The 15380-nt window shown below is 51.4% G+C and overlaps 1 protein-coding gene across 1 annotated transcript in view; it reads left to right on the plus strand.

Moving 5' to 3' along the window:
- The first annotated feature begins 8805 nt into the window (after positions 1 to 8805).
- NTN3 (netrin 3) overlaps positions 8806 to 15380 on the plus strand; it is a 99868-nt gene continuing 93293 nt past the window's right edge. The window contains exon 1 of the mRNA XM_090024046.1: positions 8806 to 8944. The gene's annotated coding sequence lies outside the window, so the exon portion shown is untranslated. The remainder of the gene's footprint in view (positions 8945 to 15380) is intronic.

Genomic DNA, 15380 nt, shown 5'->3' on the forward strand with positions numbered 1-15380 from the left:
CTTCACTGAGACCTTTATTGATTTCCCCGGCTAAAAGAAACCAAAGTTCTTACAAACTATTATGCAGAGAAACACTGTGGTCCTCTGACAGTGCCCTCTGTGGCCAGAGCGTACTTCTGGATGTTGTTGACATTTACTGATAGCAGCTGAAAACGACCCTGTACACAAACAGCCCAGAATCTTTCTACCTGATCAGAGGACACCTGTGTTCCCTTCTTTCTGTGCTGTCAGTTTTTGTCCTGTCCTGTCACCTGGATACTTCCAGGGAAACGGCAAGCAGTAAACAGAGTCCAGAGGCGTAGCAAGCTCATTGAGCACTGGGGAATGTGGGGGGTAGCAGAGGATATGCCGACGGCTGTTGATTGGGGAAAGGGAAGGGACATGGGTGAGGGGAAGGGAAGTCTTCCTTGTATCTGCCTGGACTACTGCTGTCTCTGCTGCTGCTGTAGCAATGTCGGCTCTGGTGGTAGAAGCTCCATGGTTGGACTTCCTTGGAGCTGATCCTGGCGCCCTGATTGCTCCTTACCCTGATAGATACTGCTTGAGTGCAGGGCTGGGCCTGCTCTTGCAAAGGCTTCTGCTTGTCCCCCATTCCTGAGATGCACTTCTTGGTGCAGTGCTGTGTTGCCTGGCTCCTATGGCAAAGACTCCCAATGGGCGGATTCTGGTGCACCCTCATAGTCCATGCCTGGGACTGCTGCCCTGCTCACCCCATCCTAGCTGTGCTGCTAAAGATCAGCGTGTCTCTTGGGTGGATTACAGTTTCTCTCACACCCATTGCACTCCTGCTAGTGATTTCACTTGGATTCTTCCTTTTTTTATACCTCTGAGACCAATATTCAGCTTTTTGTCTGTAACTTGTTTTTTCATGATGGAGTCACTTCTCTTCTCTGCCTCTGCCCCGCAGCAGTGCAGAAGAATGCTAAAGGGAGGATGGCAAAACAGAATGAACAAGCTGAGCCTTCCTGTCCAAAGTGTGTGTAGGAGGCAGCAGTACCTGTATGATGAACAGGGATCCAGGTTTTCCATTCACAATGGAAAAACAGGGTAAAATGCAGACTTTCTCATTTTAAGGAGAAAAACCCAGCTTTTCTCTTTTTAAGGAGAAAAACCCAGATCTTCCTCTTTAAAGGAGAAAAATGTGGGAAATGGTGGGTTTCCCCTTGCAGGCTGCCAGAGTTTTGGCCTGCAAAGGGCTGGGGGGAGTGGGAGGAGGACTGTCAGGAAGGGGAAACCATGTGTATGCGTGCATATACACATGCACAGGACTACCAGGCAGCCCAGCGAGCAGCTCCCGCAGGTAAGTCTGAGGGGAAGTGGGGATTGTGTCCTATATAGGGAGGGAGGGAGGGAGGGGAAGGACGGAGTTGGGCCTGGGGCTGGGGCCGGGGCCAGGGCCCAGGGTCATGTGTGGTTGCAGGGCCTGGGCAGGGAGTGGGGCGAGGCTGTGGGTGGCCTGTCCAGGGTTGGGGGGACTGGCTCCCTGCCTCTGTATGCACTCCTGGGGAGGAGTGGGGGGCATGTGCCCCCCAGATTTTTGCATGGGGCAGGTACGGGGGTGGGTTGTCCACTGCAACCCTGGGCTCCCCGCCCTGCTGCCCTCCTCCAGGGCATCTGCAGCCCAGTGTGTGGGATCCAGAGCAGCAGGACAGAGCGGGGCAGGATGGGGAGGTTTGTGCTGCCACTGCAAGCCCTGCACCCCCATGGCCACCCAGCAGCAGTGAGGGACACAGCTTCTCACTGCCACCCCCCACTGCTGCCAAGTGGGCAGGGGCCACTTCACTATGGCAGCGTGGGACTCCTGGCAGAGACACAGGCTTCCCTCCCCCACTCTGTTCTGCTGCACCAGATCCCACCCACTGGGCCACAGAGGCCCTGTGGGGAGGGAAGCAGGGTGGAGAGCCCTAAGCCTGCAGCAGGCAGCCCGCCTCCAAGGGCTCTGCTCTGGCTGTGCCACCCGTGTGGGAGGAGGAGCCAAGCTCCACACTGCTCCACTGCAGCAGCTGGCATCTCCTATGGGCAGCACCCGGGGCTCAGCCATAGCTGGACCCATGGCCTGGTGAGCAAAGAGGGCAGGGGGAGCTCTGATTTTCCATGATAAAAAAACCAAAAATCAAATGCCAAAATTTATAGGTATTTAGAATTTATTTTATTATAGTGATTGATTGGGGCACTGGTAGGCTTCCAAACTGCTTTAAAATTGTAGATATATCAATAAAACATTGTGTTCAACTGATACCTGTATAGATAGTGGCATCTCATTTTAACTGCACAAAAACATAAATTTTGGGGGGTTTAATCAGAATTTGTGAGGATTCATTTTAATCAGAGAATTTGTGATTTTTAAAGAGCGAAAACCAGGATCCCTGGTGATGAATATTTTAGGGCCAGTTCTCTTTTGGCTCAAACAGGCATAAATCAGAAGTGAAATCTATAGATGTAAAATGCATGATCGAAATGTGAAGCCTTCCTGGTTCTAGTAGAAGCAAAATCATCTCCAGGCTAGTGGCCTTGTTCCCGTGAAGGCAATCTTCACTCAGCAGCATCCCCAGCACTGGCAGAGGCCTTGATTAAGGCATGCTCCCAGGCTGATGACTTGACTACTAAGTGATATTGACCCACCACCCTACTGGGACTAGAAGATAGGAAAGGCAACATGTTCTGTGAGTACAACAAATGTATTGCTTTCCCAGCCCAGAGAGTAAACACTTGAACTCCTTAAAGAAAGAAACTACTCAGCAGATTTTCTAAGATGTTTCCTATTGGCCTGCCAAGGTGAAAGGGAAACTGCCTGAGGGACATGGTTGGCATCACTCTCATGATGTCTGAGATGTGCTGGGGAGTGCAGGAGAGCCAGCATAGGAGGGAGGAGCAAGGGTTGGGTGTTGCCTGTCAATAAGTTCCTGCCTGTCAGTAATCTCTGTTCTGTTAACTAGAAGCTGCACTTGGGAGTCCTGGATCTGGCAGACAGGAGTCACCCTTGGGGTTGGACTTGTTTGAATATTGCCATTGATCCATGAGGCTCTGTGGGGTTTAGGCTCTGACTGGTTGGGAGGCCTCCATGTCTCAGAGGGCCTTCAGCTGAGATGTTCTCACTAGAGCTGCATGTGAGGAGCTTGGGAAACTGTTATAACCCCCATGTGTCTGTTGGCATTCAGAGCACAGAGGTAATCTGATTCATTCCCTCCAGCTTTTGCGTATGTGACTGGGTAAGGGAGGGGAACGCTGGGTGCTGCCTGAGGGTGGGTAGGATCCATGTAGAAAGCTGCAGGCAGCATCCTTGTTTGCTTTCCCTGTCAGCCTAAAGCAATACACACCTGTGGAAAGCAAACTATCCTGTAGTTGTATGTGGTGTGGGAGGGTCTTACAGGCAAGGGCTCGCTTAGAAGCTGCAAGCTGTGGGCCAGATCATTTTGCTGCTGAGGTTAGTGCACCTTATGGAAAAAGATCCCTGGTGAGGCCAGCAGAGGGCAAGCTAAGCTCATGTAATAACCCTTCTCTGCAGTGGCAGCACCCCCTGCTCCCTGAACCTCCCTGCTTTGGGATGCTTTGCAGACCAGCTCCTCCCTGGCCCAGGGATACACCCCAGCCCCTCTTCGCCCTTTCTCTATCTTTGTCCCTTGACATTTCTGCATTTGGTTCTTGTCCCCCTCCTTTCCACTTGTTTCCCCATGTCCTTGCTCTTCTCTCTTCCTTACCTCTAAAGCTTGAGACTGGTACTGGTCTGAAAGGCCTATTCCACAGGCTTCCCCTTGTGCTGAGCTCCTTAGAGCCTTGAGCAAAGAGGCTCCCATGCAGAGTGCATTCCCTCAGGCCTTTCACAAGAAAAAGCCTTTTCCAGCTTTTCACTCTGCTTCCCCTTCTGACAACATTTGGCCCTGGGCCTGTGAAACCTCACTCACCCAACCCATTTGTTGCTGTATCGGTTGCCCCCTGCCCCCTACTGTCAATTATATTCCCAGGGGGATATGGGAGGGTGGTTGAGGGTTTAGGGAGAACAACAAAGTTCAGTAATCACTTTCTCGAGGCCAAATGCAGCACCAGAGTCAGCTTTGCTGCCAGAAAAGCTCCCAGGACTAGAGGTGTAACATCTGGGGGATGCTCGACTCATCGGTTAAGTTCACAGTATCACCAAGTTGACTGCAGTCCCCAAGCCGTGTCAGGGCAGGGCAGAGGTTCTGAACTCCTAGCAGCTGTTCCACTGGTTCTCATTTGTTTACCAACGTTCCTGCACCATTCACTGCCCCCTCCAATGTCTTACTCTGCTGTTCCCACATGCCCAGTTGGAGACCTGTGGCAATGATTCTGATGGAAGAGCTGGACACACAGGTTGAGGGAATCAAGGACATGGGGAGCAGAAGACAGCTTGTTTCTGAACTGGGGATGTCACTTTTGCTCACTGATAAATCATGTGTTTCCCTCCTTTGGTAAAGGCAGGTACCATACTTTGCAGGTGGAGTGTGTGAAGGTATCTATCTGGTAATGGTGCAGCTGGGGCTTGTGCAGCTCATGCATGGCAGGGATGTCTGGTATGTTGTACTGATGGCAACAGAGGATGATTGTGCCCATGCTCATTGCACAGAGAACACAGGACAAATTTGTTCACTACAGGCTCAGTGCAGCTCTCTGAGGTCTCTGCTCTTGTCCATCATTCAGTCAACCCAGGCCCTGCCCTGGCCCTGCAGGGGTGGTTGATCCTTCCAGCAGTCTTCAATACATGAGATGCTCACAGGCCACATGCAGTCTTTGCTCCTGGTTTCCAACTCTAACACCCACATTGGAGAGCAAAGTGCCAACTAGGTGCATGCTTAGAACTGGGCCTCAGAGCTAGTGAGCAGTGAGCTAACTGCAGACGTGAGGATGAGTAGAACCCAAGTGCCATGCTCCTTCCTGTACCCCCACCCTTTGCTGCCCGAGGAACTATTCCCACTGGAGGCTGGGGTCAGTGGGCACATGAAGTGAAACCTCAGGGTGTATCATCAAGGCCTGAGTGACGACACTATCATCAGCAGGCCTGCAGAACTACTGAGGATTCACTGTTCTATAGTTTGCTTTCTGTGGGAATCCCTGGGTCCTTATTAACATCTCTCAGGCAGTCGAGCCTAGCACTTGAGCCATTTGCCATAGTGTGCAAACAGCACGGACCAGGAATGACGGTAACATGGGTGGCATCAACATGGACTGCTTACTTAACAAGAACTGCTGCTCTAGAGCCTGTCATGGGACGTGGCTTTAATTCTAGGTTGAGTCTTAAATTTTTCACTTGGTCCCTCCAATGTATCTGGCCCCTGTTTTCCCTCCTTTTCTCTTCTCACATGGTTCTGGGGGAAGAAAAATCTGAGAAAAAAAAATAGAAGGCTTTCAACAGAGGATTCTAGTGTCTCATCACTGCCCATCTCTGTTGCTCAGGCTCAATACATGTTCTGAGCAGAACCCACCTTTGGACTAGAAAAGAGCTCCAGTCACTATCATCCCAGGTCTGGGGGGAGAATTTTCATCCTTTGGGTCCATCAGAATGTCTCCCTGATGCCTCCACCTTACCCTGGGCATCCTTTTGTTTCTGATTCTGCATTGTGGTTTCAGCCTCATCAAGAATGTCCCCCTTCACACTCACACCTCTATCATGATTTCAGCCTTTAATGGGAGTGCTATAACTATGCTCCTCCGACCTGCTTTTGGAATGTAATGGGAACTCTGTAGGTTTTCATCATGATCTTTATCTTTAGCACCTCCATTTGGAACAAACTGCATGCCTTGTTTTCCTAGCCTGTATTTCACTGAATGTCTGATGTACTTGCTTCATCACAGTGTGATGAAAACCAAGCTGGGAAGGCAGATGAGAGTTCACTGACTTTTATGGGCATATACCTGATACTGGTGAAAGACCCACTGGCTTCTGCCTCTAGGAATCATGGGATAAGCCAAGTGAGAAGAAAGAGAAGGCCGGTCTAGACTAGGGCAACACAGTGCCTTGAAACTCATCTTTTCAGTTCTCAGAACCCCCCTGGGCCCCCACCCCCACTGACAATTCTGACTATATTTACCCATGGTCATGTATCTGCTGCTGGACTGGATGACGTACCTGCAGATACAACCCTTCACTATTCCAGTTAGCTTTCCAAAAAACATTTCTTTGGCTGAGGACATAAGGGAAGCCCAGTGCTCCTTCTTCTGCTGTTAGCACTGTAGCTGCTTCAGTTTATTTGTTCTGAGGAATCCACTAGGTGGCTACTACTGCATGTGAATTTAGCATTGCTTATCCAGGGTGGTTTTGGAAACAGTCTGATGGAGATGAACTTATAGTGGGTGGTAGGGTGAGATGTGCAGAGCTGTGGGAGGCTTCTGTACACTAAAGCAAATTAAATGTGCATATAACCCAGTGAGCTGGCAGTTCCAGCAGTGCTCTGGCATCTTGAATGCACTAACTCCTACTCATGCTACCCATATACCATGTCATGTGACAGGCCTGCACCTGGCTTTTGGGGATGTAGCAGTTCCCTAGAGCCATCTGGGCAAAGCTGGGACCCGCAGTGGGATGGGGAAGAGCTGTGAGTTTTACCACTGATAGTAAGACTCCCATCTACAAGCCCTAATAAATAAATGATCCAGATCCAGGTTTTCCATTGATCTCCTTTTCCTCACACTAATGCTGATTAAATTAGTTTCACCTTTTCCTGCACAGGAATCCTGGATTAATTTCACAGGTGACCTGGGGACTAGCTAGGGGGATGGAATAAAACCTGGATGTGGATCTCCTAGAGGGATCATTGGGACAGTGAATTTCATTCCTAGAACTGAAATCCCAGGCTCCTCTTCTGATCAAATATGGGGCAAAGTTAATCCCTGGAATAACTGCATTGTCTGTATATGGACTGAGTTACCTGAAGGCACCTGAGATGCTGGGAATGAGAAGGGAGCAGATGTGAGAAGGCAGCTATTCCTTTGACTTCATGAGTGACCCCAGGGTGAGCTATCCTACATCTCCACGTTAAGAAGCAGGTAGGACTGAGGATACTTACGCTTTCCCTTCCACAGGACAGCAGCGTTCAGCCTTCCAGACCGCTTGCTTACTAGCGGAGGACTCTTGTTCTCCAAACTGTCTGATGGTCCCAGCAAAATACCAGATCTGCTTGGGATATTCCTGACAGCCTCATGGCTTGACAATGTCAGAAAGGGAAAGGATCCTTTAAAATGTAGTCAAACTTAAAAACAAATCACTCCCTACAGCTTCACACTAGCTGATGGCTGCCCTTGGGGTCCACATGTGTCTGAGCTCCATGCCATTCAAATGTGCACTTAATGTTGGCAGCTTCTATTCGCATATGTTAATGAGACTATTCACATAGCCTAATGAAGGGTTAAATTCGCTGTTGGTGTAAGTGGATGCCCCTCTACTGAGAATCAGAGACTCCTAGAGCAGTGGGACTGGAATGGACCTCAGGAATCTACCCCCCCTCCAGGCAGGATCATCCCTGTCTGAGCCCTCCTCTGACAGGTGTCTTTCCTTAAAACCTTTGGAAACACCCCTCTCACACAATGCTGAAAACATCAAAGACAGTCTTTAACTTCCCACAGGTGAAGCAGGGGAGCAAGGGCACTGCCAGTGTCCTGCCACTAAGTGGATTGTTAAAAAATGCTCAAGTATTTCAACTGGGGTCGCCAAGGCTATTTCAGGTGGTGTGAAATGAGCTCAAGTGATTGCAGCATGCTTAGCTTGCATCCAGAGCCAGGGGGCCTCCTCAACCTGATGGAGCTCTCTAGGGACTGCCACAGGTGTGAGGTGCAGGATGACAACAGAGCCCAACAGGTCAGCAAGACAGGCTCCCCTTCCTCTCCCACCCAGCGCCCCTGTAGGAAGTGCGGGCCCCACACCCTTGCTCCCAGAGCCCTGACCATCACTGACATTTTCCCTCCCTCCTCTCCAACCCCCGAATCTCACTGGAAGCCAACCCCACCCCTCCTTTTCCAATTTCCTAGCATCTCTAAGAACCTAACTGCCCGTGAAGCATTTTCCTGTGTTCATTCCCCCCTCCCCCCAAACCCTAGAGAGTGCGAGGGGAGGCATGGGCACCTCTTAGCCCCCGAACTAGCACTTCCCCTGCCACCCTACCTGGGGCTCCAGAATTTTCACTCCAGCCCCACTCCTTTCCTAGAAACAGCATGTGCCCTTCCTTCCTTCCTTTCTTCCTCTGCATCCCTGCTTTCCTCACCCCCTCCCAGCCTGTCTGGCTTTCTCTCCCTCCAAGTACACGTTTGACATTGTTCCCTTCCTGCCTCCCCCTTCCATTCCTAGCCCCCCCTCCCCCCGCTTTTCTTTGGCTGGGGATGGCTTAGGCACCCCCTGCCAGGGACTCCCGTCCCCAACTGCGGAGCAGGGCGAGCAGAGGGAGGGCTGGGGGAGGCAGAGCGAGGGCGGGCGGCACAGCGCGCACACACGCACACACACCTCCCTGCATGTGATTAAATGTCTTGAAATCTGCTTCTGATTTCCTCGGGGAGTTGACTTTTCCCTTCTTTTCAACCCCTGGATTTATTGAAACCTTTTTACTCCGCTTCGAGGCAGCAGCCGGGGCTCAGTTTCTCCACTCTTGCCTATTTTTTCCCCTCCCTCCCCCCCCCCCCTTTTTTTCCTCCCCTCCGTCCCTCCCAGCAGCAGACCTTGGGCAGCTCAGTGAGATCCAGGAGGGAGGAGGAGTGGAGCCGCTCGAGGAGCCCTGAGACTCGAGGATCGCGCGGAGGGCGGCAGTTACCTCCCGTGGGGGCTTGGGCAGAGGGTGGCTTATGCCAGATTTTGCAAGCAGCGAGTCCAGCAGAAACGCCCGCGACTTCCCACCCCCCCCGGTTCCTGTCTCCGTTAGAGGGGTTTGGGGCTCGGGGATTACCGCCCGCGGCATCGCTCCCGGCGCGGGCGTTACGGGAGGCTTTTGTACCTGCGCTCGTCACAGTAAGTTGCTTTCGACAATGTTTCTTATTGCGGAGATGTGGCGCCCCGCGGGCCGGGTCCCTGCTCCCGCCCGCGGCGCCGTGCGCCCGGCAGCCGGGGCGCTCCGGGACTGGGGCCGGCCCGGGCCGCGGACACACGCCCTGCCCGGCGGCCGGTCCTGCCGGCTCCAAGTTAAATAGCGCTCGCTGGGCTTTTTATTTGCCTTTCCAGCTCTGTCTTTCGCTGCTCGCCTGTTTTCTTTCCTCCCCTGTCGCCCCCCTTCCCTTGATTTCCTGTTTAATCTTTTCACAGCTTCGGCCGGATCCCAGCAGATGGAACTTTTTTAACAGTTTCCATTCGGCGGGATCCTGCGGGAGCCGCGGGGATGCACCGAGGCGGCCGCCCTGCCCTGCCGGGCGCTTCGCCCTCGGCGGGGCTGCACTGACCCCTGCCCCGGGCATGTGAATGCATGCCCCCCCATGTTAACGAGGCTCGGAGAGGCTGTGGCACGGGGAGGGGAGGGCAGAGCCGGGTCCCGCGGCCGCCCCCGGCCCGGGCTGATCGCGGCGAGGGGCGGGCAGGGCCCGATCCCCTCCGCCCCCAGCGCCTGGCCGCGGTGCTCGGCGCTGTGCAGGAGCCGGGGAGCCGGGCTCGGCTGCCGGCCTCTGCCCCGGAGCAGGTGCCAGCCCTCGGCAGCAGGAAGCCGGAGCGGCCCCGGAGAGGGGCGCAGGGGGCGGCGGGGTCGTGCCTCGGCTCCTAAGGCTTTTCCTGCCTTTTCAGTTACCTCCCCTGGGCACCAGGCAGCGGCACGGGACGCCCTTTCCTGAGATAAGAAGACGGGGAGGCAGGCGGCTCCCTTGCCAGCCGTGGCAGGTGAAATGTGAGGGAGAGCCAGTGGGAGACGGGCAGTGGGTGCTATGGAGCGAGTGCCCTGGCATTGCTCAGCCTCCCCAGGGTCTGGGAGGACCTCCCCAGCCAGCCCCGCCGGCACCCAGAACCCGACTTGGCTGAGGCTCCCTCGCAGCCCCTGGAAGGGGCCGTGCCTTCACTGGCACCTGTGCACTTGCCACCACAAACTACCCTGCTCTTGCCCAGGATGAAATAGAGAGGAGAGGTGTACGCCCATGGGCTTGCACTCCTCATTATTCTCATCAGACCCATGGGGGGGGGGTGGAGACCAGGTCTTGTCACCTGGACACTTGGAGGAACTCCGGGTTGTTCCTCAGTCCAGCTGCACTGCTCTTTGCTTTCTAAAGTAATGTCGACCAAGAGGGTCCAGAGATGCACTGAGGCAGGGAATAGGTTTTGAATCTGAACTCCAGAGCATCTGGCTGGATTGCCTTTTGCTGTGCAATGTTCCATGTATAAAACAGAGGGAGCTGCCATACTTTTATGACAGTTATGTTGAGCAATTCTGCTAGGTGAGTGGTGGGGCTGGGCCCCTCCTGGGTGTTGGGGTGTGGGGAGGAAACTTAAAAAAAGTGGGGGACACAGAGCAAGGTGGGGAAGGTACAGGTCTTGATGCAGGGGTCTCTGGGGAAGGGGGTACTGTGCACTCAGATGGGCTACAAGTTTCTGAATGAGACTTCCTGGGGACACTGGTTTCCACACTGCTATTTTGTGCTCTGAAGGGATGTAAGTTTCCCAGTTAGAATTTGGGTTTGGGGACCTGGGGAACTACTGGTTAGGAAACTCCCCTCTTGTCAGCACGGAGGCGGAAAAGGATCTTGGAGTCCTAATTGACTCCAAGATGAACATGGGCCAGCAGTGCGGGGAGGCAGTTAGGAAGGCCAGCCGTACCTTATCATGCATCCACAGATGCATTTCAAGCAGGTCAAAAGAGGTGATCCTCCCCATCTATGCAGCGCTGGTCAGGCCGCAGCTGGAGTACTGCGTCCAGTTCTGGGCGCCACACTTCAAGAGGGATGTCGACAGCATGGAGAGGGTCCAGAGGAGGGCCACTCGCATGATCAGGGGACAGCAGGGCAGGCCCTACGAGAAGAGGCTACGGGACCTGAACCTGTTCAGCCTCCAGAAGAGAAGGCTGAGGGGGGATCTAGTGGCCTGTTATAAATTAGTCAGGGGGGATCAGCAGGCATTGGGGGAGTCACTGTTCCCCTGAGCACCACCAGGAGTGACCAGGAATAACGGTCACAAGCTGGCAGAAGGTAGGTTTAGGTTAGATATCAGGAGGCGCTACTTCATGGTCAGGGCGGCTAGGGTCTGGAACCAACTTCCAAGAGAGGTGGTACCCTGGGGGTGTTTAAGAGGAGGTTAGATGAACACCTTGCTGGGGTTGTTTGACCCCAGTACTCTTTCCTGCCATGGCAGGGGGTCGGACTAGATGATCTGTTCAGGTCCCTTCTGACCCTAGAAACTATGAAACTATAAATCTCTGAGCAGATCTCTAAGCCAGTGTTTCTCAACCTGTGGGTCATGAGATCATATGAAAGGGTTGCAAACAAACTTTTTAAAAACAGATCAACAAACTTTAAAAATGGAGTCTCCTTTAAAGGAGGAAAACGTGGGAAACCGTGGCTTTTCCCTTGCAGGCTGGCAGAGTTCCAGCCTGCTCCTCCAAGGACTGCTTGGTGGTCCCCCATACTTCCCTCCCCCACCTCACACATTGTGGGGCTGGGGATGGAGGGCAATAGGTTGGGACTGGTCAGCAATATTTATAAATGGGGCCTGGTAGAACAAAGGTTGAGAACCACTCACCGCTTAAGCGATCTCTGGTGCCAAGTTGTAAGCAAAGGTTCCAGGGCATGGAGGGATACAAGTCTCCCAGCAGAGGTTTGAGGGGGCACATGTTGCTGAGCAGGAGTTCCAGGGCTTGGAGCGTAGAGTCTAGGGCCTGAGGGCAATGCAGATCTTGGAGCAGGGCCCACACGACTGCATCCTTTGAGAGTTCTGCATTACTGAGCCAAGTAGCTTAGAGTACTCGGGGTTCATTTTGCTTTCATTCTCTACCTTTGTCTCCTGTCACCCCCATCTTCTACCCTTTCAGCAGGGCTCCATGAGGAAATGATTATACTGTACCCCCAACTGCCCTTCCCTGAGCTCCGTACAGGGCACTAGACCCCCATGTGTAAAGGCAATGGATTTTTCCATATTCTGCTTTGTTCAATGTAAAAGGGTACCTGACAGCCCATCAAACACATTCTGACTCTCACAGACCTGGCTGGTACTCAAGCAGTGACAGACAATGTAATGCAAGGGGACATTACCAATAACCAAAGTGAAAATTCAGATCAACCCTGTGTCAAAGCAAAATGTGTTTTCAGGACGGTTGTCATACACTATTCTGTACCATACATGAGATACCTATTAGAGCCAGCCAAGCACTGTCATCTTCGAATACTATTTTAAATGTTCACCTTGTCTATTTCAAACATCTGTCCCTGGCATGTTATGAAAAGGCAACAAGGGGCAATATGGAAACCAGATCACTTTAGCCCCATATGGGATAGGATAAGGCAAAAACAATGGGAGTCATGCAGCAGAAGTGTGAGAATCCCACAGCCCTGGCTTTTGGGATCAGATCAGTCATAATACAGCCCTCTGCATACCAAGTGATATTCCTGAGAGCACGTGACTGAGTGGAACAATGCGGCAGGAATGTGTGAAGGGGTTTAGGACGGCTGGGACAGGATTAAAGTTGTGTAAAGCAACAAGTTGAGCACTAGTAGACATTAATACGTAGTTTAACATCAGGACACCGGGCTATCCCTGTTCTTGGCTCCTGAAAGAACAGTGGCTACAGATGTCTTCATGAGCTGCTGTTGGGCTTTGAGTGTTATTAGTGGAGGAAACCAAATAAGTGATGGAGGGAAGAATCAGTCAGTGAATACAACAAACAAGTGTGGCAGTGAAAGAAATCCATTTTGCAGTGTTTATGGTGACTTACTGCACATAAATCATACCTAACTGTCCCTTACAGTGTAGTGTTGTCAGGGCTTCAGTGAGCTAACCTTGATTCACTGTCATGTATGTACTCTGAGTGCTTCTTTCTCTGAGGAGTATTATTCAAGAGTCATCAAAACAGATTTTAGCTGAGGATGGGAACAATTTTTAAGCAATTGTTTATTAACAAACTCTTACCACATTGGCATACCACGTACTTGCTTGTTTGGTCCTCTACTGTGTTTGATAACAGAAGAAATTTTGGTTCTTTTATGAAGACAGTTTTTGGCTCCTATCATTTCAGGACTGAAATTAATTTGGGTTGAGTTCTAAAGGACTGAGCCAGATTCTGTCTGAGAATGCCAATTTAAAGGCAGGCAATTCCATTGATTTGAATGGAGGTGTTTATGTTTTATTCTGTAATGGAGATCAGACCTTGGCATATAACATTTAAACTGTAGTGTTCAGTTTTACCTGTACTAACACTTCAGCAATGCCAGCGTGGTTTCATCAGCTTATGTAATACTGTGTCATCAGTCTGCAGCCATGTCCTGTGGTAGCCAACACTTTGGATGCCTGTTATATGGGATTTTTTGGATGTCCTCCAACTTAGTGTGGCATGCACATGTGTGTCAATTTTGCATCAGATACACTAGTAATCTTAGGATCATCTCTGCAGTAAGGCTCAGCAGAGTGTCCCCAGATACAGGAGCAAAAGCTAATATGTGCATGAACATTTCTTACTGGGTCATGTATTGAAAATGAAAATGGGTAAAAGGCCACAGCACACAGGGAAATGAGAGTCACCTCATTAGCACAATTGACATATAAAACAGCTATACTGTGCATATGCCATTAGCAGTGTCTCCTGTGTGCGGATAATTCCATTAACACACTCCCAAGAGTGTGCTGGAAACACTATTAGCTCTCTCTCTCTCTGGTCCTCATCATCATAATATCTTAACGCCTCTCTAGCTATTCTCTTAGCCACATTGTTGGTGGCGTCTCATGCATACAACTGCTCCTGCTTGTTTGGTTTAAATGTTTTCTGCATTACCACCTCCCGTCAAACCAGAGCCTTGTCCCACTGCTGGCTGTGTGGGGTTTTTTCTTTCATTTTAAATATTTCTCAGTTGTGTTTTTATCCAGGCGACACATGGAATGATTTATCTGTGTCCGGAGCTGAGTTGGGGCTTGGCACGTTCTGCTTGTCGGATGGGGGCAGGAACATTCCACAGCTGGCACTGGGCTAAATGTGCAAGGGAGCCAGAGCTGAAGTGGGAGGGCCAAGGGGCTTATTCTGCAGAAAGCAGTGCTCCTGGTGGAAAAGAAGTGGAACTGTGTGTTAGAGAAGCCTCCTGTTAAAGGCGGGGCGGGGGGAGCCCTCCTGCAGTAATAAAGCTGCAAAGGGATATTTCAGCAGCTGGCAGGTTTCAGTAGTGTGAACAAGCCTTGTGGCTGGGTAGAAGCAAGGACCCTCCTCATTATAGAGCCTGATTATCACTATCAGGCAAAATTAAGATGCAGCCTATCACAGGAATCACACCGCAGGAATTCATGGTCAGGTACAGCTTTCTTAAGCCCCCAGCTCCTTCCTGATTCCCAGCTGCATCTCACTTGAGGCTAGATGCATGAGGCACTATGTGAGGAAGGAGGCATGGACTGCTTGAAGAACAGAGTGGGGCTGGACCTGACTTTGGGTTGGAGCTGGTCTTGTCTCATCTCACTGTGTGAGCACTGGTCCCCCTCCCCCCTTCTGTGCTGCCAGAGGGACCCCCATTTGCCTGGTCTGAGTGGAGAATGACTTGCATGATCTGACAGATCCTACAAGGTGATCTTGTCAATGGTAAGTAATTAGTGGTAATGAACTTAGTGGGCTGGTGCAGTAATTACCATGGGCGTTGAATGTAGACCAGGAGGAAGAGACACATGCCCTCTGCAGTGGTATCATGAAGGCTCCAGGTATTTATTTATATGATAGTCCTATGTAAGGCCATATCTACATGACATACTTATGGTCTGGTGCTGGCACTCTCCAGTGTGCCCTGATGCTTGCTCCACACAGGCTCTCACAAACCAGAAGCAATGTAGCCACATCCACAAGTGAGCTAATTAGCACTCCCAAGTGCCGGTGCCCATTAACTACCCATGGTACTGTGCAGAGCCAGCTATTCTGCTTTCAGCTCAGGAGACCACCCACCTACAGCAGTGGAATATGTAGCTGTGGCTTTGATGCCACTTGCCCTTATGCCTGGGCTGGCCCTCCCTCCAGGCTTTGGCCTCTAAATCATCTCCAAACCTCTTGTGCCTCTCCTGACAACCCCAATCCCCCTGTGGGAGTTTGCCTCACTCCTTACCACAGTCTATTTTGTTCCCCTCCAGCAATACAGACCTAAATTCTCATCTATCCTACTTCCATTCTCCTGGACAAAAAGTGTAACCCATCCAATCAGAGTGCAGTGTCAGTACCATATGAGGCAGAGGAGCCATCTTGCTCATGAACGTAATGATCAGCACTGAGTAGTCAGAATGGACAGCTGGCAAAAATTAACAG

The sequence above is a fragment of the Crocodylus siamensis genome, chromosome 12, assembly GCF_052110815.1.
Source record: "Crocodylus siamensis isolate JL-2025a chromosome 12, ASM5211081v1, whole genome shotgun sequence".
NCBI lineage: Eukaryota > Metazoa > Chordata > Crocodylia > Crocodylidae > Crocodylus > Crocodylus siamensis.